General features: G+C 48.6%; 1 protein-coding gene across 1 annotated transcript in view; it reads left to right on the top strand.

Moving 5' to 3' along the window:
• Positions 1 to 21,385, top strand: part of LOC144806215 (uncharacterized) — a 123,264-nt gene that overhangs the window by 24,050 nt on the left and 77,829 nt on the right.

Below are 21,385 nucleotides of genomic sequence, written 5' to 3'. Positions count from 1 at the left end.
CAACTCACGAGCAGGAGTTGTCTTCTCAACAGACCAAGTGATTGTCGCCATAATCACCAAAGCAGCAATAAACCCTAGAACACAAAATATCTTCTTTCTCTCCATTTCAATAACAGCACTAGACAATTCTTCCAGAAACTAAAGTAGTAGTCAGAGCTCTTACCCCTGGGTAGCCGTTGATTTCTTCACCACGGGCCAAGACGGGTGTCACTACTCTAATGCATGGCTGATCCCCCCCCTTGCCACATCGGCTCTCCGTTTCACTGACCCAGGGAATGCTCAGACAACTTTCACAGGTACTGCAAACTCCTTCCTCGGCCTCAAATTATATCTCGATGCTCCAGGGATTGTCGGGTCCGGGAAGAACTCCTCAGATCCGTCAGGTGTCACGGCGTGGCCTTTCTCCGCAGTCAAAACCTCTGAATGGTCGGTCAACACAGCAGGCTCCACCAAGGCAGGAAGTACTCTCCGGCAGTGAGTACTGTGGACCCAGTTCTTCCGATTCGTGACTCGAACCGTTGTCCTCGTAGCAAGTAATACTTGCTCTGGTCCGCGCCACCTCTGCTCCAGACTGCTCGACCTCTCGAATGACTTCACCATGACGAAGTCATCCGGTCGGAGTTCATGGCCTTCACCTGTAGATCTATCAGGTAGTGCTTCTCGAACCTGTTGATGAATAGAAACCAAGCTATCAGTTAATTGTGCCAAATAGTCATTCATTAGGACACAAGCTAGATCATATACAGAACATGGTTTAGGAACTCCCCAGATATTTATTGGCCTCCTGAACACAATCTCGTAGGGAGAGAGACCTGTCCGGGAATGCGGCACTGATCGAATAGACAACAATGCCAGTGGCAACGCATCTGGCCAAGTCAAAGAAGTAGAAGCCTGTATTTTTGCTAATTTCAACTTCAGAGTAGCATTATATCTTTCCACCCGCAATCAGCAGGATTAGTGGAACGCCGCATGGAACTTCTGTTTGATCCCTAATCCTTTCAGGACATACTTGATAACATTCCCTATAAAGTGAGGTCTGTTATCACTCCACAAAAGTCTACAAACACCATATGTAGGAAAGAATTCTTTCAAAAGCACCTTTGCCGTAGTAATAGCAGTGTAGTCCTTTGTGGGGTACGCCTCAATCCACTTACTAAAGGCACATACAACCACCAAGACATACTTCAGATTAATGCAGCGTTCAAGCTGAATATAATCCATTTGCAAAACTTCAAAAGGTGCAGTTGGTGTAGCAAAACCTCCTGCAGGAGTTCGTGTCCCTTTTCCAAGATTAAATTGCAAACAAATCATACATGATTCTACTACTCTCTTAGCTGTGCTTACGCAATTTCTGAATGCTCCCAAACTTGCGTAAGCAATTTCACTATTGCTGAAGCTCCAACATGTGCCAGCCCATGTGCCATCTGAACCATAGGTTGTACAAAAGCTATGGGCAACTTCCATTTATCCATTTGCTTATTTCGCCAACAACCTTCATCATCCAACTCTCCATGTTTAGACCATTGCTCCCGTTCTTCCTTAGAAGCGGCTCTCTGTATCTCTAATACTTCTTGCCAAGCATCGTGCCACCGCTCAGCTTGCGACTTCACTACATACATGGAAGTAGTGCTGGACTGCATCGCAGTCTCACGTGCCACTCGATCTGCAAAGGCATTTCCTTGTCCCACCTTATCTGTAACATTTCTCAATAGCTTTTCTTTTTGGGTATGTCAACGCAGTCAAAAGGTTATGCACTAATTCTCTGTGCATTATCTGCATCCCATGTGATGTCAGAAAGCCTCTTTCCTTCCAGAGCAGGCCAAAATCATGCGCCACTCCAAAAGCATAGCGGCTATCTGTATAAATGTTCACACACAACGAAAAGGAAGCGTGCGCCGTCGCTGCCCTCACAACTCCGAAGGAGGGTGTCACCGCTGTAGTTGTCGCACCGTATCAGGAGAAGAATCTCGCAACGAGGTCGGAGCGTGTCGCCGTCGATGTGCCTGCCGTCGCAACTCCGAAGAGTCGCCGCTGGAACTGTCGCTTTGTACCGCATTGACCAAGAGCACCTCGCATCCCCGAGAAGCGCGCCGCCGGCGCATCTTGGATGTCACCGCTGTAGTTGTCGCATCAAGCGGAAGCTTCACGCATCGTGGGAAAGGAGCGTCGCCGCTGGAGCTGTTGCCGTCGTATCGTAAGGGTGTCGCCGCTACAGTCCACGCATCGAACCGAGGACTTCTCGCGTCCCCGAGAAGTGTGCCGCATCTGGGAGATCTTCACGTCTTTATTTCTTTGTATCTGAACTTTGCCGCATTTCCCATCGCTGCAACATTGCTTGTTGTGGAAGCGCAACGCAGCCTAAGGTACATTGACGCAGAGTGTCGCATCTAAGAACTAAACTGAACTAAGCTTAAATCTACTGTTAGATTTGGGGGTCTCTGGTTGGCACAGGTAAGTACTTGTGACAGGCAGGGACCCTCTCCTCTAGTCAGGATAAGGGGATTACCCTCTTAAAATAACCCCTGCTCACCCTCTAGGTAGCTTGGCGCGAGCAGACAAGACTTATTTCAGAGGCGTTGCAAGTTAAGCATTTGTGACCACATACAGTAACCCAGTGACAACACCACAAATGGACACCACACTAGTATTATATCAAAAATAGTTATCTTTATATAGAGACTTAGCACAAGACCAAATAACGACAAAATGAGCCACAATACTATTAGCAATATAGAGTTCTCGTTGAAATGCGTATTTTTGAGTTCTGTGCGCTTCTTACCCTTCGTACCCTTCGTCCGGCTCTCACGGTGATGAAAATACCCAGAAATAGTCTAACAAACGCAGCGGACACTCCTGTCCCATGCGTACCAAAATGCGGTGCGAGTCGTACACAGTACCGTTGCTTTGATGAGTTTGTCACAGACGATGTGTTGAAAAAGAAAGCGTTGTACGCGGCGATGTCCTCCTGTCGCCGTGCGAGCTACGGCTCGTTGACAGCGCCTGTGCGGGTCGGTGAACGCGAAGTCGCGTTTCTTGAGGGGACGGCGCCTTGTGCGGTGCGAACTATTCCGTTGCGACGTATGTGCCGCACTTTGAGAGCTGGAGTCATACAGTCCTTGCGATTCTCGGACTCTACCTCAGCAGTAGTGTGCGCGTCGTCCTGACCTGTTGCGAGTCAATGCATGGAGCGTTGTACGCAGCGGTGCTACCCAGTCATGGCGCTTGTGCGGGTCGGTGAACAGAGTCGCTTTCCTTGTGGTTGGCGATGCTTTGTACGTTGCGTTCAGACTTCGACTCGATCGTACAAGGTGTACACAGGTCCCGGCCTCAGCGGCGACTGAAAACAGCGTTTCCAGCGGTGGTTTGCGAGGTGGATGAAGTCCAATGGTCCTGGGATTTCGTTCAGGGGGCAAGCTCACTCACAAGCCCTTGGAGATATTTTCCACAAGTTGGAAACCTCTCCCAGGAGCGCTGCCGAGCACAGGCGTGAAACCCTCACAGGAGGGGACTTCACCTTCGAAATCGTACGCGCAGTACTTCTACTGCGTTATAAATGGACATCACACAATTGAGTACTGATAACGAGTTCTTTATCAAGCAGCAGTTATTACGTTTGTTGCAGGTTAAAAGGTCCTATATTTACATTCGGGTAAAAAGGTTCATAAGTCTTTGATCTTAGAGGGGGTGACAAGCGGGACAGTCTCAGTACGGGGGACCAGCACCAGCGTATCCGGCGCACAGCTCTCAATCCTCGAGCCGGGGGATATGGGTCTGCTGTCGATGTTGATGGTACTGGGTGTTCCACTCACCCTCCTCAAGCCACGATGCTTCGGTAGTGCTGTTGGTCCAGCCGGACCAGAGTACCCTGGAGCCACGACCAGGTCAGCAGGGCTCGAGCAGTAATGAGCAGAGTGTTTTGTAGTTCTTGGGCAGCCGCGACCTCGTCAGCAGGGCTCAAACAAAGATGGTTACAGGGAGCCACGACCTCAACCGCTGGGCTCAAGCAAAGATGGTTCAAGGAGCCGCGCCTCGTCGGCAGGGCTCAAGCAAAGATGGTTCAAGGAGCTGCGACCTCGTCAGCAGGGCTCAAGCAAAGATGGTTCAAGGAGCCGCGACCTCGTCAGCAGGGCTCAGGCAAAGATGGTTCAAGGAGCCGCGACCTCGTCAGCAGGGCTCAAGCACAGGTTCCAAAGTTCAGGTAGCGTTCTTCTTTGAGCTGGTTGAGCCGCGACCAGGTCAGCAGGGATCTCGTAGTCCAGGATTCAACTGCCCGCTAGTTCTCGGGCCGCCCTTGTTATAGCCCTTTCTCCCTTTGAAGTCCGGGCCCTCGCAGGCGGGTATCTGATGCCTCGGGGCTGATTGTTGGGGTTTCCTGCCGGCCGGCCCTTTGATCCTTTGAAGATGAGTCCGGGGTTTTCCAGACACCCAGCAGGGCCTGGAGCCAGCGCTCGGGGAGGCCGGAGGTGCCATCGAAACCAGTCCTCAAGGGAAGGCCAGAGGTGTGAGGGAAACCAGTCTCCCGGGGGAGGCCGGAGGTGTGATCTAAAGTACCTGCCCTATCTCACTCAGAGGAGGCCCTCTACCCCCCATCCGGGCATGGCGCGCCTGGAGCTTAGGTTTCGCTGGGGCCGGGGTCATGCAGAGGCCCATGGAGTCAGGGATCTGTAGGGAAGGGTAATGGCTACCGTAGGCCCTCTAGGGTGATGTGGGTTCTGGGCGTCTGGTACCGTGAGGATAGAGTCCGGGATTTGGGGGTGGTCGTCCGTTTGGTAGGGTCATGTAGGGAGTGGGGCGGACCGGGGACGGGACGACCGGGGGTGTTCGCTGCGCATGGGTAACTGTCGGGTCGCTACGGGTTGGGAGAAACCACGCCACGAGGCCGGGTCCAACACATTGGATAATGCATACATCGTTTGAGTATCAAAGCAAACCTTCAACAGATAACACCCATTGCATAAACACAGTAAGAGTGCAGACCATCATAGCATGGCAATGAAAGACCCACAGAGGTGAGAGCATCTCGGTCGTTGGACCCTACCCGGGGCCTGCACAGTCAATCCTCAAGTATGCAGCCTGTCCACATGGCGTATGGAGCGCTTGGTGTAGTTCCTCCTCAATAGGAATTATGTGTCCCAAGTTAAAACCTCCACCCGTGTATATGTGTCTGCACCCTCCTCATCTGAAGTGTACTATGTGGGCTTCTTGTCTAGAAACAGTGACCAAAAGTTCTTATGTCTGTTGCGTTGGGGCAACAGTTCGCTGTATAGTTTGGTTTGCGTGCTGCAATATATCATTTCGTTAGTCCATTGCGACAGTGTCCGTACAGGGCCTCGCATCCAAGAGAGCGATACACACCTTCTGGCTAGGAGGAAGGCGATATCAACCAGCCTTCTACGATCCTTCTGGAGAGGTTTAGAGTAATCCAGAATAGCCAACAGGGGATCCGGAGACAGAGTTAAATCATTGAACCTATTCACTTCCTCATATACCTTGCACCAAAAGGATGAGATCCCCGGGCAAGACCATGCCACATGTAGGAAATCCGCCACCCGCGCTCTACATCTATCACAGTGAGGGCTCTCTCGTAGTATCTGTGAAGTCTTTCCGGGTATAGTAAACCATTTTTAGGAATTTAAAATGTATCAACCTGTGACGGCCGTTGAGTGATATTCTCTTCGTGCTTGAGCAGCAGTATTGCCATTTCTCGTCTGTCAGGTATATAGCCAAGTCGGTCTGCCATGCCAAGCGAGGTTTAGCATATTCCGCCGTCCTTTCCGAGAGGGCAATGCGATACAGATTGGTTGCCAATTTATCGGGGGACTTAGCGTTAATAATGTAAGCTAATGCCGTAACCACCCGGGGCTCCATCATATCCTCCCCTAGAAGGTCCTTAAGCACATGTCTCACCCTGTGGAACTGAAAATACGGCAACAGCGGATGGGGAACGTCCCCCATCTCAAACTCTTCCCATGAGCGTGCGGTGCCTTACGAGAAAAGATCCCCCATATTGTGTATATTCAATGTGCCCATCGCAGCCAGCAACCCCTTGTCCCTACATGGGGCCAGCCAAGAGCACCAGGCGAGGGGAGCCTTCGGGGCATACAACAGGCTGCAAGCCTGTGCGTCCATCATATGGTGCCAATCGTGTGTGACCGTATTCAGCGAGTCTAGAATACCAGTACGGCGATCCCGAGGTCAGGATCGCAACGCAGGGAGGGGGACAGGGGCCGCAACAATAGATTCTATGCGTATATGCGCGATGTCCGCTGAGCCATGGATCCAGTGGTAGGCGTGCGTGCTTTGTGCAGGCCGATAATAAAGTTCCAGGTCCGGGGCATGCAGGCCGCCCTCCGCATATGGCCGAGTGAGAATTTTCCATGCCACCCTTGGCTGTGTACCCGGCCCGAGCCAGACGAATCATTAACAAGTGTAGTTGCTGGAAAAATGAATTGGACAGCACCATAGGAATCCCTAGGTATCGCACCGCTTCAGTAGTCCACTGAAGTGGGTATTCCGGAACCACCCTCCTCGTAGCCGGTCTTAGTTGGAACATAATAGATTTGTTCCAAATCATATCGATACCCGAAAGAGATCTGAACAAGACCACCTTGCGTAGCACCGCAGAAAGGTGCGTCTCCGGGTCCCGAACATATAAGAAGGTATCTTCCGCATACAGATTGTATGTGGGGAATCGTATGCCCCTGTGCCTGTGGTATTCCCGTAGGGCGCATGCAAGAGGCTCGGCCGTGAGTGCATAAAGTATAGGGGATATGGGGCATCCTCGTCTCGTGCCCCCGCTGATTTGTATAGGGTCTGTGGTCAAGGTTCCAATATTGATGCGGGCCCTGGGTGAAGTCTCACCCTGTGGAACTGAAAATACGGCAACAGCGGATGGGGAACGTCCCCCATCTCAAACTCTTCCCATGAGCGTGCGGTGCCTTACGAGAAAAGATCCCCCATATTGTGTATATTCAATGTGCCCATCGCAGCCAGCAACCCCTTGTCCCTACATGGGGCCAGCCAAGAGCACCAGGCGAGGGGAGCCTTCGGGGCATACAACAGGCTGCAAGCCTGTGCGTCCATCATATGGTGCCAATCGTGTGTGACCGTATTCAGCGAGTCTAGAATACCAGTACGGCGATCCCGAGGTCAGGATCGCAACGCAGGGAGGGGGACAGGGGCCGCAACAATAGATTCTATGCGTATATGCGCGATGTCCGCTGAGCCATGGATCCAGTGGTAGGCGTGCGTGCTTTGTGCAGGCCGATAATAAAGTTCCAGGTCCGGGGCATGCAGGCCGCCCTCCGCATATGGCCGAGTGAGAATTTTCCATGCCACCCTTGGCTGTGTACCCGGCCCGAGCCAGACGAATCATTAACAAGTGTAGTTGCTGGAAAAATGAATTGGACAGCACCATAGGAATCCCTAGGTATCGCACCGCTTCAGTAGTCCACTGAAGTGGGTATTCCGGAACCACCCTCCTCGTAGCCGGTCTTAGTTGGAACATAATAGATTTGTTCCAAATCATATGGATACCCGAAAGAGATCTGAACAAGACCACCTCTCGTAGCACCGCAGAAAGGTGCGTCTCCGGGTCCCGAACATATAAGAAGGTATCGTCCGCATACAGATTGTATGTGGGAAATCGTATGCCCCTGTGCCTGTGGTATTCCCGTAGGGCGCATGCAAGAGGCTCGGCCGTGAGTGCATAAAGTATAGGGGATATGGGGCATCCTCGTCTCGTGCCCCAGCTGATTTGTATAGGGTCTGTGGTCAAGGTTCCAATATTGATGCGGGCCCTGGGTGAAGTGTACAGTGTCGCTAAAAGCTGAAGGAACAGCACACCCACACCCATTCGGCTTAAGACCTGTCTCATGAAAGGCCACTCGACAGAGTCGAAGGCCTTTTCGCTATCTAAAAATACTGCTACTGCAGGGACCTCCTGGCGCGTATGTTGGAGACCTGAGAACACCGTCCTGAGATTATAAGTGAGGTTGCTACTGGGCACGAAGCCTGCCTGTTCAGGGGCAACCACCAAGTTAACCATGGGACTGAGACGGTTTGCTATTAACTTGGCAAATATCTTCACATCGACGTTCAGTAACGACAGTGGTCGGTACGAGGCGCAATCTCCCGGAGGTTTCCCCGCTTTAAGAATGGCAACTAGTATTGCCTCGCTCATAGTGGGCGGCATTGCTCCGGAGTCCGCTATGTCCTCAAACAGCGTGAGCAACCGAGGTATCAAAAGATCCGCAAATGCCTTATAGAAGGAGACAGAGCCCATACGACTTCCTCCAGCTCGATCGGACGCACCAAAAATTCCCAGTATAGGTTAGACAGCCATGGCAGTTTAATGTGGGAAAGATAATCTAGTATGCATTCCTCCGGGGCGGTTCCTCGGGATGCATACAGAGCTGCGTAATACTCACGGAGCTTTTCTGCTACCTGATCCTCAGAGAGCGGGTCGTCTGTCGGCGAGGACCTCATGTCCGGTATCACTACTCTGTTCCTGCGTTGTTTGGCTGACTGCGCCAGAACCGACCCGGGGCGCTCCCCCCACCATAGGTTCTCGCAATGGCGTACTTTCCCAGGTGTTTTACTTCAGAGTCCACCTCTTCATGATATTCGCGCAGTGTTCGGGCAAGTTCCTGCGTGAGGGCATCACTACACTCTGTTAGGTGCCAAGGCGCCAGCTCTTTAAGCTTTTTCTCTAGGGACTCCAGCAGACCCCTGATCGATTTGAGCACCCCCGCATGTTTGGAAAAGGCGATCCCCCGATATATGCCTTAAAGGCCTCCCAGACTGTTTAGAATGAGTCGACTGTACCCACGTTGGTGTAAAAAAACAGCTCGATGGACGCGGCCAGCTCCTCCTTATAGGAGTCGTCCAGCAGGGAATAAGGAGGGAAGCGCCAAGCAAATGGTGTGAGGCGTTTCTTAGGTGTGGAAATTGTCAACAACAGAGGTGAGTGGCCTGAATATATGCGTGGCAATATCGTGCAACCCTGCACATTGTGAGTTACGTGAGTAGTGGCTAGCCAATAGTCCATCCTAGTGTGTATATTATGTGGTGCTGAGTAGTGAGTATAGCCTCCCTGAGTTGGGTATCCGTATCTCCACACGTCTCTCAGGTCTCTCAGGTCCATTGATGCCTCTAGCGCCCTAGCAGAAGCCGAGGGGCGCCTATCAGGGCCATCTGATCTGTCTATATTGGGTAGTCTTGTCATATTAAAATCGCCCCCCCCCCAAAGGACGTAGCCCCCCGAACGCTCCAGAACCTTATATGTCAGATCTGAATAAAAGGCAGGGTGGTCGTAGTTAGGGCAGTAGGTATTAACTATACAGATCTCCATGCCTTTCCCACAGCTGTCCGTCTCCAGTGGTGCTTTAGGGTTAATCCACGTCAGAACCTCCCTAGCATGTGATGTGAATCCCGTCGTGTGTACATTACCCATTAAACCCCTGGATCACAATATAGGACTGTCTGGGTGGAGGTGCGTCTCCTGTAAGAGCGCAACGTCAACTCTATGTCTGGAGTGATATTGTAGGACCTTCCTGACCGTACGATGGTCATTGAGACCCCTGACATTCCAAGTCATCTGCGTCCGTGTATCTGGGGGCTCCCAGATTGGTGTCATCTGTACGTAAGAAACCGGTGTATGGGCCCCAGCGATGTGTCCTGGACGTATACGATCCCACCATGCCTTGCCACATCTGTGCCAAAAAAACTAAAACCACCAAAAAACAGCACAGTGTCCCACCCCTGTTCAAGTGGCACTCGAAAGTGCCGCAACTCCCCTATCCATCGCCCTCCCACGCCTGCCCTACCCCAACTAGCCAGCTGAAATCCCCCACCCCTGCAAAACCACACACTCTCCCCTCCACATCCCCATATAACAGCAAACAAAAAGTGTAGAAAAGTGTAATTCACGCGGGGACGTAGGTAGCCAGCAGAAAAATCACAGTACTATGCCTAGTGACCACACATCCCCCGTCTCATATCAAGTATAGTTCGCGTGTAACACCATCTTGCATATGTGTACCCCTGAACCAAGTCTGCACCATGCACACTCCTACGGGACCGTACATTCTGCGGTAGCTCTAACTCCTTCATCCGCAGGGCCCCTCCTCCTCCATTGACTCATAATTAATATACTTGCACATAGCCCCACCTCATTGTGCGACTGTTTATTAAAACTTTGTGACAGAATGTACTTCAGGACCGTAACCCATTGAGAATCAGATCAAGCTGAACTTCACCCCTCCCATCCCCTCACCCCCCCCCCCCCCAACCCCCCCCATCCCGCAACACAAAGCCATTTAAGGGCAACGTCAGGAAAAGGGCAGATAAGGGCCAGATCATTCCACCTTCTCTTTGGCACCACCGCCCCAGGACGCCCAACAGTCAGAACACATACTCAGCCACCCGCAGCTGTGCATCTTAGTTAGTCCTGTTCATCCCGCTGCTTCGTCCTGTAGCTCTCTGTTCCGGGAAGACCGCGTGTCCTTGCGCCATTCTCTGAGGGCCTTCTGGAGCGCCTTAGGGTCAGTGAAAATCATAGACTTCCCCTGTCTTTTGACCCGCAGCTTCGCGGGGTACAGCATCGCAGAGTCAGTTCCCAACTCACGCAGCTGTCGTTTCATCGGTACAAGCTGCCTCCTTGCTTCCTGAACTTATGCCGTAAAATCCAGGAATAATGAGATCTCCGACCCCTCGTAATGTAGCGGCTGTTTCTCTGTGGCGAGCTTCAGCGCCACGTCACGGTCCCTGTAAATTAGCAACTTCGCAATTATAGGTCTATGAGGCACCCCAGGTTTCGGCCTCGAGCCCAGAGATCGGTGGGCCCTCTCAACCACAAATATTCCAGAGAAGTCTGTGTCCCCTAGTATCTTCTTCAGTAGGCTTTCCACAACCACCTCCATATTCCCAGTTTGTGTGGTTTCCGGGAGACCCGTACTACGGAGATTGCATCTCCGAGAGTGGGCCTCTAAATCCTCCGTCTTGTCCTGTAAAATCTGGAGCACTCTGCCCAGCTGTTTGTGTTCCGAGTCCAGGGTCGTTTGTACCTCTTCTACTTCCGTCAGGCGACGTTTGGACATGTCTATTCGTTCTGCCTGTTTATTGAGCCTCTCCGCCATGCGGTCCATTTGATAGGCGAGCGCGTCCATCTTTGATCCCAAGGATGCAATCCCCCCCTGCAGGCTCTTCTCCATGGCGAGCAAAAGGCTGCGGATATCCTGCTGCGGGGGCTCTTCGATAGGTTCCAACTCTCCGGGCCCTCCTCCCGGTGTGGTCTCGCCTGTCTTGGGCCTCTTCGGTTCAAACGTCAGCTTAGGCTGGTTCCGGTCCGTCTGTACCATCTTGTTGCCGCTGTGTGTCCCCCTATCGCAGCGGGTATAGTCCGGGCCTTAGTGTCCAAGTGCCGGGGTCGCCGCAGCTCCCACCCCGTGGTAAGCCTTTGCGAGCACCGCAGGCGACCACACAGATACAGCGTGCCTTGTCCCTCAGGGGAGCTTGTAACTTTGCGGATCACCTGGGTTACAGTCAGAGCCACCATAACTTTTTGATCTGGCCCGTCATTCGCCTCGCTCTAGACCCTCTTCAGTCTCTGCTAGGATACTCTCAAAGGCAGCAGTGCAGGGCCCCTGGGCGCCTCTGTGCCTGTGAGGAGAGGCGACCAGCTTCCCGCACTGTGTAGCCCAGCTGTCGCACCCCTACGTACCTCAACCCTGCTGGCAGCACTTCCAACCGTTCACTCTGGAGGCTGGGGGAGCCGATTAGGGTCTAGAGGGGCCTCCGCGTCCCAATGTAGTCCTGCCTCCTGTGGTATATAAATAAATAATACCGGATCTAGGTTTGACTGTACATAGCAATAACAGATAGCTCAATAAATAAGAGTCAAGATTCGAGGTAGTAGGAGTTTGCAGGTTTAATACAGCATAAAGGACAGGAACAGGACAACCTGCACAGGAATAGGATGGCAGAGCCCGGCAGCTGCCGGGGCTGGATCTGGGATGAGCGCGCTAACTTTAATAACAGTACACAAGCATATATACTAAAACAGTTGCATTACAATACATACAATAGGCGGAGCAGTGGGTGTGGTCAATAGCAGTCGCGAAAGATAAGGGTGAAAGTAGGTGTAACAGAAGGCGTTTACATAGACATGTGATGTAAACGTAACAGAACATGTCATAAATGGGGCGGAAACATGGAGGGGGCTACCTAAGGAGCCGGGACCTCTAACCTAATGGTGCGCGCAAACTGACAATGACGTGTCACTAGGAGAAGCTGGGGGCTATGAACTCTGTGCTAGGAGCAGAGACTGAAGTCTGGAGAGTCAGGGCGACATGTGCCTAAACAATATCTAGTATCTGATGTTTAGAGAACATGTCGATAGAATCCAAAAGTTATCGGGGTAAAGGCTAACAGACTCTAAGACTGGTGCATGCATTATTCTACATGTAGTGCGTGATGAAGAATATTAAATGACCATAAATACAGTATTTCTCTTACATGGAGACGTAAAGGCGAGACGATGACGGAAACTATTGATGCGATTCAGTAGTTTAGGAATGCAGAGAAGGAGGGCTGGACTGATAACTAGAATCATAACATACTCTTGGCAGACTAGCAGGCAGAGCCAGGCTGAACCGGGCACTGTGAGGCAGGAAGTAAGTGAAGGGTCAGGAACACAGGTGGGGGCTGTATCGCTCCTCAGCGAGGGCTCAGGAGACAGTAGCTGAATCTGGTGTCCGGGCCCTTTTGAGGCCTAGAAACAGGGACTTTTCAATGAAATAACGTGCACACTGAGAAACGTGGCAACGTAACCTTACATAGGCCTGATATTCGTAGTATTCACGAGAACTGGAAACTGGCATACTAGGGATGGACACAACTGTAATTGCGTCTTTAATCGAACATGGGGAATACATATGCATATTAATCATGCACACATAACATAAGATGGGGAACACGTAGGGACACAGAACATGGCAAAATTTACTTTTCCACATTCCCTCCTTGTCACTACGTTTCCATCAGGAAACATCAATATTCATGATACCATCTATCATTTCATACAGTATCATTTGCTCGTCTCGAATTTTCTTGGAACGGGATTTAGAACGGGACTTGGGACTAGGAATACAAGAGGTAGCACAAATGCCACAAATCGCAGGGCCACATTGTATACAGAGGCAACAACTGAATATGATCGCTACTGCAATACCTAGAACGGACAATACTTTCCATCCCCAGGCGGAAATCATATTCCAGAACCAACCGGACCATGTCCAGGTGCCTGGATCTTGGTGTAACATATGGGCAATTTTATGGAGTCTGGTTATAGCTGAATAAACAGACGGCGCGTTATTAGGAATGAAAATGCAGCAACTAGATCCGATGACTCTACATGCCCCGCCCCTATCGGCCAGTATGACGTCAAGGACGAGACGATTCTGGAGCACGACAATTCTCATAAAGGATTGCTCCTCGGTTAAATTACCTAGAGCAGAAGTAGTCTCAATCACTACTGCTTCGAGTGTTCTGGTTAATCTACGTATCAGTTTACTATTCACAACAGTACCTAAGTAGGGAAAGACACCGTTATTGATATCTATATATTGTTCTAGAGCAGTTTCAGTATAATCGACAATAGGGAGGTCTCTTTTGTGTCTAGTATGTACTAGGTGGGAATTCCTATGGTAGTCAGGTGGGGCTAGAAAAACTGGTGGCAGTAGGAAGGCAATGTAACAGGTTCCCTCCCAATCGAGGGGCAGACGAACATATGCGGTCTGACCACAAACAAAATAAGAATGACGTGAAGCTTTAAAAATAGATTTCCCACTGTCACTATACTTGACAATAGTAGTACAATCACTATGTCCTACATGTACGGAACCATTCTTTTGGACACATAATTCGCCTTTGACTGGTAATACTGACATAGCAGGTAAGTCTGGAGTAGTATCAGACTGAACATTCAGGACCATAAAATTCGAAGAATAATTACCTAAATTATAAACTTCATTTTCTAGATCTAACCCTGTTCTGTGGGGAAGACCTTGCTTGTCTGGAAAACATGTACTGTTAAGAAAAGACATATCTGTTGAGGATGACGTTAACGTGGACCATGCTCCACACGAACCATTATGTGAAAATGGATAAGGAAACAGTGGCAGAACTCCCTTCGGTGTCTGGAAAGGGGGGAGTCGACCACACACCCAACAATTAGTGGCATTGCTGGTCTGGTGTGAATAATGTAACATGCGGATAAAGGAATTATTACGCATAGCAAGACGATAAGATAGTTCATGAGGAGGCAGATCACTAAACGTGTGCTCTACTGTAACAATAGAAGACTTATTTACATGAGAAACTGGAAAACACAAATAAAATGCATAACCTGTGCAGGTAATCATGAGGCTGAAAAACAATATGAAACTTAGAAAAACGATACATCGGATTGAGTTTTGACTAACTCTCTCACTATGGGGGTCTATTTTATACATGTCAGAAACCGGTCTAACCGTTTCACCTAGGGGAGGACTTAGACAATCAAACTGGCTGACTTATTTTACTAGACCTTAATTTTAGCTTATACTCCTGTTGCGGAGTTTTCTCTAACAGGGAGGGATTTGTATCATTGTCTTTTGCGGGACAGTCCTTAAGAATAGTACTTTGGCAATCCTTAAAATCCTCGGAAATGTTCTTGGAAACAGTCTTTAATCCATAAAACTTTTTCACGTGAGACAGGTGGACCCAGCCCTTCCTGCCTTCCAGCTTGACGGCAGTACGGGTGGCCAGGAGGACCTGTTTTGGCTCCTTCCAGCGAGGCTCCAGCGGACTTGAACGATCAAAGTTCCTCACAAGGACCAAACCTCCGGGAACGATGTCATGCGGTGCCACCTCGGTATTGTCTGGAAATGCGGCAGAAACCTGTGAACGACAAGAGTGTAGGGCAGACATCAAGGAAGCTAGGTAATCTGTCAGCATATTACTTGAAACATCGGTAATACTTCGGGGTCTAGGTGTACCCCACATATTAGGGGGGGCGGCCGAATACGACCTCGTACGGGGACAGACCTGATCTGGAATGTGCGACCATGCGCGTATAAAACAGAGCGACTGGCAGAGCTACTAGCCAGTCCACACCTTTCTCTTTACATATTTTGGCAATGCGGATTTTCAGGGTCTGGTTATGTCTCTCTACGAGACCGGCTGCTTCAGGATGGCGTACACAATGGAACTTCCACCGGTACCCTAACAAAAGGGAGATGTGTTTCATGAGCTCAGATGAGAATGGCTGGCCGTTATCAGAATATACGACCCTAGGGAGTCCGTAGCGGGGGAAGAATTCATGAACCAACTGCTTGGCAGTGGTCGCGGCTGTGTAATCTGGAACTGGATATGCCTCTGTCCACCTGGACAAAGCGCATACAACTACAAGGACATACTTGAAACCTCGACATCGCTCCATCTGAATATAATCCATCTGGAGGACTTCAAAAGGGTGGTCAGGGGGCTGGAATCCACCTTGTTCCACCGGGACACTTTTACCTGGATTGAACTGGCAACATATCATACAGGTACGGACTTTCTGCTTGGCTGCAGCTCGTAAATGCTTGTTGAACCAAATGTTCTGGATACTGTCTAACATAGCTTTTTCTCCTAAATGTGCTGGACTATGTGCGGTATTGATAATGACTTGAACCATAGAGTCGGGGAGAAACCATGTGGCTCTACCCTTCGTTACCCAACCCTGATCTGTCTGGACCCCTCCTTGTTCGGACCATTTCTTGATTTCATCGGGAGTAGCATGTAACTGGATATCTATGACATCTTGAGTAGGGTCCTTAACTATCATACAGGTAGTCGGAGCTGGAGTATGTGTCTGTGTCGGATTAACTGAAATGTCTGGAGTCTGTGCTGTAAGCTTGGCTGTGCGATCTGCTAGATCATTACCTTGAGAAATAATGTCAGTAACTTTCGTATGTGCTTTGCACTTCATGATAGCAATAGATGTCGGTAAGTGTATGGCATCTAACAGAGCTTGAATAAGGAGACCATGCTGAATCTTGGTTCCATGAGAAGTCATGAAACCTCTCTCCTGCCAGAGTACTCCAAAGTCGTGTACGACTCCGAATGCGTAGCGTGAATCTGTATAAACATTAACTTTCAGGTTCTTGGCGTGTATGCAGGCTTGTGTCAGAGCAACTAGCTCTGCTGCTTGAGCAGACAGGGTGTCAATACGGTGTGTTTCTATAACTTCAGTGTCAGTAGTCACTGCATACGCGGCTACTAGTTCTCCTGTACTTGTTCTCATACATGAACCATCCACATAAAGTGTCAGGTCGGGATCTGGTAATGGAATATCTGTCAGATCTTGTCTTGGCTTTGTCATAATATTAACTACTTCCACACAGTCGTGTGTGGCAGGAGTTGAAATAACTGACGGTAACAGTGTAGCAGGATTTAGAACGTTGCAGCGTCTGATTTCTATGTGTGGCTGGAACAGTGTCAGTTCATAACCTGTTAAACGTGCAATTGTCAAGTGCTGAGTCTGTGTTCGATTTAAAAGAACTTCCACGGAGTGTGGAACTTGTACTGTCAAGGAATGTCCTAATACTATGGAATCACTTTGTCTGATAGCTAGTGCTGTGGCTGCAACTGACTTGAGGCACGCAGGCAGAGCCTGGGCTACAGGATCTAATGTGCTCGAAAAATAAGCACAGGGCTTGTATTGTCCTGCTTGATCTTGTGTGAGAACAGATAATGCTGTACCTTCGCGTTCTGTGACGAAAAGTGTAAAAGGCTTACTGTAGTTCGGTGTAGCTAGAACTGGAGCTTGGCATAAGGCTTTCTTCAACTCATTGAAACTAAGTGTATGTTCAGATGTCCAAGGGAGGACAGTCGATAGGGCTGCCTCCTGTGTCGTTAACTGTATCAGTGGTTTAGCTAGAAATGCATACTGAGGAATCCATTGTCTGCAGTAAGAAGTAAGGCCGATAAAAGCACGTACCTCCTTCTGTGTCTTGGGCTGAGGAAGACTCGCTATTAACTGGATACGGTCTGGTGTCAACTGCCTACCCCACTTGGACAGTAAGTGGCCTAAGTAGATCACTTGCTGGACACAGAATTGAAGCTTCGAAGGGGACACCTTGTGCCCCATCTCGGCAAGAAAATACAAGACTGTAAGTGATGCTCGCTCGCAAGCACGTTCAGAACGGGCTGTGATCAGTAGATCATCGACATACTGGAGCAGGGCAGTGTCTGTTGGCATGTGAATGTTGTCTAGTTGTCTCTTAAGTGCTTGACTGTAAATGCTAGGACTTTCTGTGAAACCTTGAGGAGCTCGTGTGAACATATAGCTCCTTCCATTTAAACAAAATCCGAAAAGAAACTGGCTGTCTGGATGAATGGGGACACTGAAAAACGCGTTCTTGAGGTCTATGACTGTAAAAAATGAGGCTTCGGAATCAATGGCTGTCAATAGGGAAGAGATATCTGGGACAACTGGGTACTGGGGAATAATACATTTATTGAGTTCTCGAAGGTCAATCACTAATCGATATACTGGGGGTGCATTTGGATTAGTATGTTTCATGACTGGAATGATCGGAGAATTACATACATTGGAGTCAGTTTCTACAACTACTCCTTGAGCGATGAGCTCGTCAATAATTTTGGATAAGGCTGTTACAGCCTCAGGTGGCAATCTGTACTGTCTGATTCGTGGTAACACTACACCTGGTTTGAGAGTCACACGATGGGGTGTGATTTGCATGAAACCGACATCAGTTGGACCTTGCGCCCATAGATGCTGCGGAACATTGGACAATCTTGGATCAAAATCTCGTAATACATAGTGACCCTTGAAGTCACGTAGAAACAGTCGTATTCCCTCGGGGGAACAGCAAATAACTGCACCTAATTCTTTCAGTGTCTCCTAACAAATTTTCTGGACACGACTTTGTAAGTAACAGATCAGTAGTGCGGGACAATGGACCTACTTCTAGAGTAACTGGCTTAGATATCTCGTTTACAATAGGCTTTCCTGAAAATCCAAGGGAAACATTTCTAGAGCCTGAGAGCGGAGCCCCTGGAACTTCGGCGTGACTTATGGTGGTCCTACTTGCCCCTGTATCAATCAGAAACTTTCTGTCTTTCCCTAGTACTTGACTATGAACATAGGGACCTTCTTGATCTACAGGAATTTCGATGAGAGGCAAGCCTACCTCCCTCTCTAGGCTGTTTCATGAATATGGCTGATACTCTGGATACTCAGACTGTGCATACTGGTACATCTGCTGTGTAACATGCTGTGTTGCAGCAATAGGCTGCGGTGCTGGAACTGTCTGTTGTGCATTCTGTGGCTGAGAAGTCTGTGAAACTTGTTCTTGTCTAGGCGGACGTGGTCTTTCTTTAGTCTTACCAGTAGCTATATTGTGTTTCAGGACTGCACACTCGTTTATGAAATGACCTGGCTGTTTACAATAATTGCATGTCCCTTTAACGGGAGCTGCAGGATGACTGGCTTGATTCGGACCCCTCTTCTGACTGTCTTGTGGAACAGATTGTGCAACTAGTACTTTCATTTTCGTGTCTTTCATACGTTTTCTCTCATGATCTTGCTCTTCTCTGATTCTATTCTGGTGATACTGAAGCATCTGTAACATTTGGGACGGGGTATTAGCTTGCCATGTACTTTCGACTTTCAAAACTCGATTCTTAACTTGTGGACTTGAATTCTCGACTAATTTAGTAACAAAAAGATGAGGGTATGACTCGCTACTCGTCTTCAAGCCACTGTTTATAATAAAGCATTTCTCAAATCTAGAATAAAAATCACTAGTGTCTTCGTCTTGTTTCTGTTTACAGGCTGAGATTGCATCCCAGTCATCCTTTTTAGTGGCTAATAATCTGGGCAAAACTTGTATTAACAATTCAGGTAATTCTTTACATTTCTCTCCAAGATCGGTACCTGGTACTCGTATCTTATCTTCAGCTTCTAGAACTGCCCAATCGATCTTTTTCTCTCCCACCTCCCATTCCTTTTCCTTGAGTTTCTCGTATACCCCTGCGGGCAACAGGACCTTTAGCATTTTAATAATATCTGGATACGTGTATTCTCCCATACGGAGCATGTCTTTTAATTCTCGGTGGAACCCTGCTGGATCTTTGTCATGACAGGGAATTAATTTCTTCATTTCTAAGAGTTCCATCTTTGTAATCGGGGTGTAAACAAATACTCTTTGCATTTCACCATCTGCTGTCCTGACTGGGTGTACTTCTCGTAACGGATTCTGTCTATCTATGTAAAACGGTTTACTTTCTGGAGGTGAAACATGAACAAAATGCGGGTTCAGGAACGTTCTATATTTGTGGCGCTGTTCTAGAATGACACTAATTAAATCGGTACCTAAACCTTTCCATCTATACTGGAGTAACTCGTTCAGGACATCGTGTAACGGACCTGGATCAGAATGTTGACCCTCATACAGAGTAATGAGGTGCTGGATCATATACATACCCACCAGTCGTTGCTCGGCTGGGGGCAGTTTCAGAAACATTTGTGCCACTATTTCGTCTGGAAAAGTGGTAGAATCAGTAATCCATCGGACTGCTGATCGGGCTAGTTCTTGTTCATGCATAGTACTTAACTTACTATAACCGATTCGTGATTTCAGAATATGATCGATAGCTTGAAATACTTGTTCTAGAGAACCTTGTTCTGGTGCTGGGTGATGAAAAACTGACTTGTGTTCTAGGCGTAAATGGCGGTCTGGAAATCTAGATTTTCCTACATACGCTATTCTGGCGGGATTCTCGTCGTCTACCTCTTCAGTAGAAGAGTCATTCTCTTTCTCGCTTACTTGTGCTGCTTTACGTTGTTCGTGTAACTTTATTATTTCCTTACGAATTCTCTTGTACATACTCTCTATACTACTGATAGTTCTGTGCTTACCCTCGGCTATATTATCACTCCACCTTGTCAGGATTCTCATTTCGGCCGGATCTTTGGACGGGTAATCTTGTTCTCTTATTAAACAATTAATCAGAAACTTTAATAGCATGAGCTGGATCTCAGCTTTCCTTTGAGACATGGCTTCGCCAATACTTTCTGGATCATCCCCTGTACGGATGAAACGATATATTCTGTCTAGATCTTCTTTCATATTCGGTAGGGTGTCCAAATACCCGGTCACCCGTCTTACACGTATGGAATATATAACCGTACTATCATCACCTGCGACTGGATCATAGCGGCATTCAGTAAGAGCTCGTCGGATATCTGCAACGGACTTATATTTGGGCGTACGCTGTAACGCACATTCATGTAACTCGACTAACGTTACTCGTTGGTGTGGTGGCGGGGTTACAGGAGGACCTCCTCCTGCGGCCCCTAAACTGGAATCGTCGACTGATACTCTTCGTACTGGCGCGGCGGGAAATTGCAATGTAGGCTGGACCGGGGGTACCGTAGCAGGTACTCCGGTGTCTGGAGGAGCAGGATTTACATTATTTACAGGAGCTGGCGGAACAGGATTTGCATATTCTGGAACCGTGTCGTCCAAGTAGGACGAGATGAAAATATCAGCTGCGGTCGGTTTGTGACGTAGCTTGGTCGGAACTAATGGTGGCGGAAAATTACTGGATGCCTCCGGGGTCGCTTTTGGCAAGCCCTCGGCAAGAAGAGGATACATACCCTTAATGAGGGCATTTCTCTGTCTGTCTGACTGTTCGGTTTTAACTCGTTCACCTATCTCGATTAATTCCCTTTCTTGGGCTCGTTCTAAGGATTCTTTACTTAATTCTGACTTTCTGATTTCTTTTTCGGTTCTTTTATGAGATTCTTTGCGCCATAACTCGATGGCATCTTTCTGTGACTGTCTGGCTTTCTTTTTCCATAATGCTTCTTCTACTCGCATGATGCACTCGGCATCCCACGTACCTGATACGGGCCATCTATACTTTTCTTCTAACTCTTTGGTGTACTCTACCCATAAATCTAGATATAATATGGCACTTATGCCATGCTTCTGATACATAAAATGACCTGGACTGTCCCTAGGCGGGACAGGAACTGCTGCTTCTAACAGACCTTTTCTGGTTTTTAACTGACGTAGTTTAGAAAATAAAGGCATGACTGAACTGTAATCTAGACACAATACAATACAAAATGAACACGATAATTACACCACTCTCATACCACGACATTAAAATACATGAAGAACATTTAAAATAACAGTTCTGACAAAATACTACCTGGAATACGGAAAATAGAATACATGAATTTTCTCGAGAACAGAACTGACTAGAACAGAAACTAGATGCACTGCTAAAACAGTACGAAACTTACCGGTCTCATAAAGAGACACGT

This window comes from Lissotriton helveticus (genome assembly GCF_964261635.1).
Source record: "Lissotriton helveticus chromosome 1_1 unlocalized genomic scaffold, aLisHel1.1 SUPER_1_unloc_53, whole genome shotgun sequence".
Classification (NCBI taxonomy): Eukaryota; Metazoa; Chordata; class Amphibia; order Caudata; family Salamandridae; genus Lissotriton; species Lissotriton helveticus.
The sequence above is the reverse complement of the archived record's forward strand: the minus strand, read 5'-3'. Positions and strand labels throughout refer to the sequence as shown.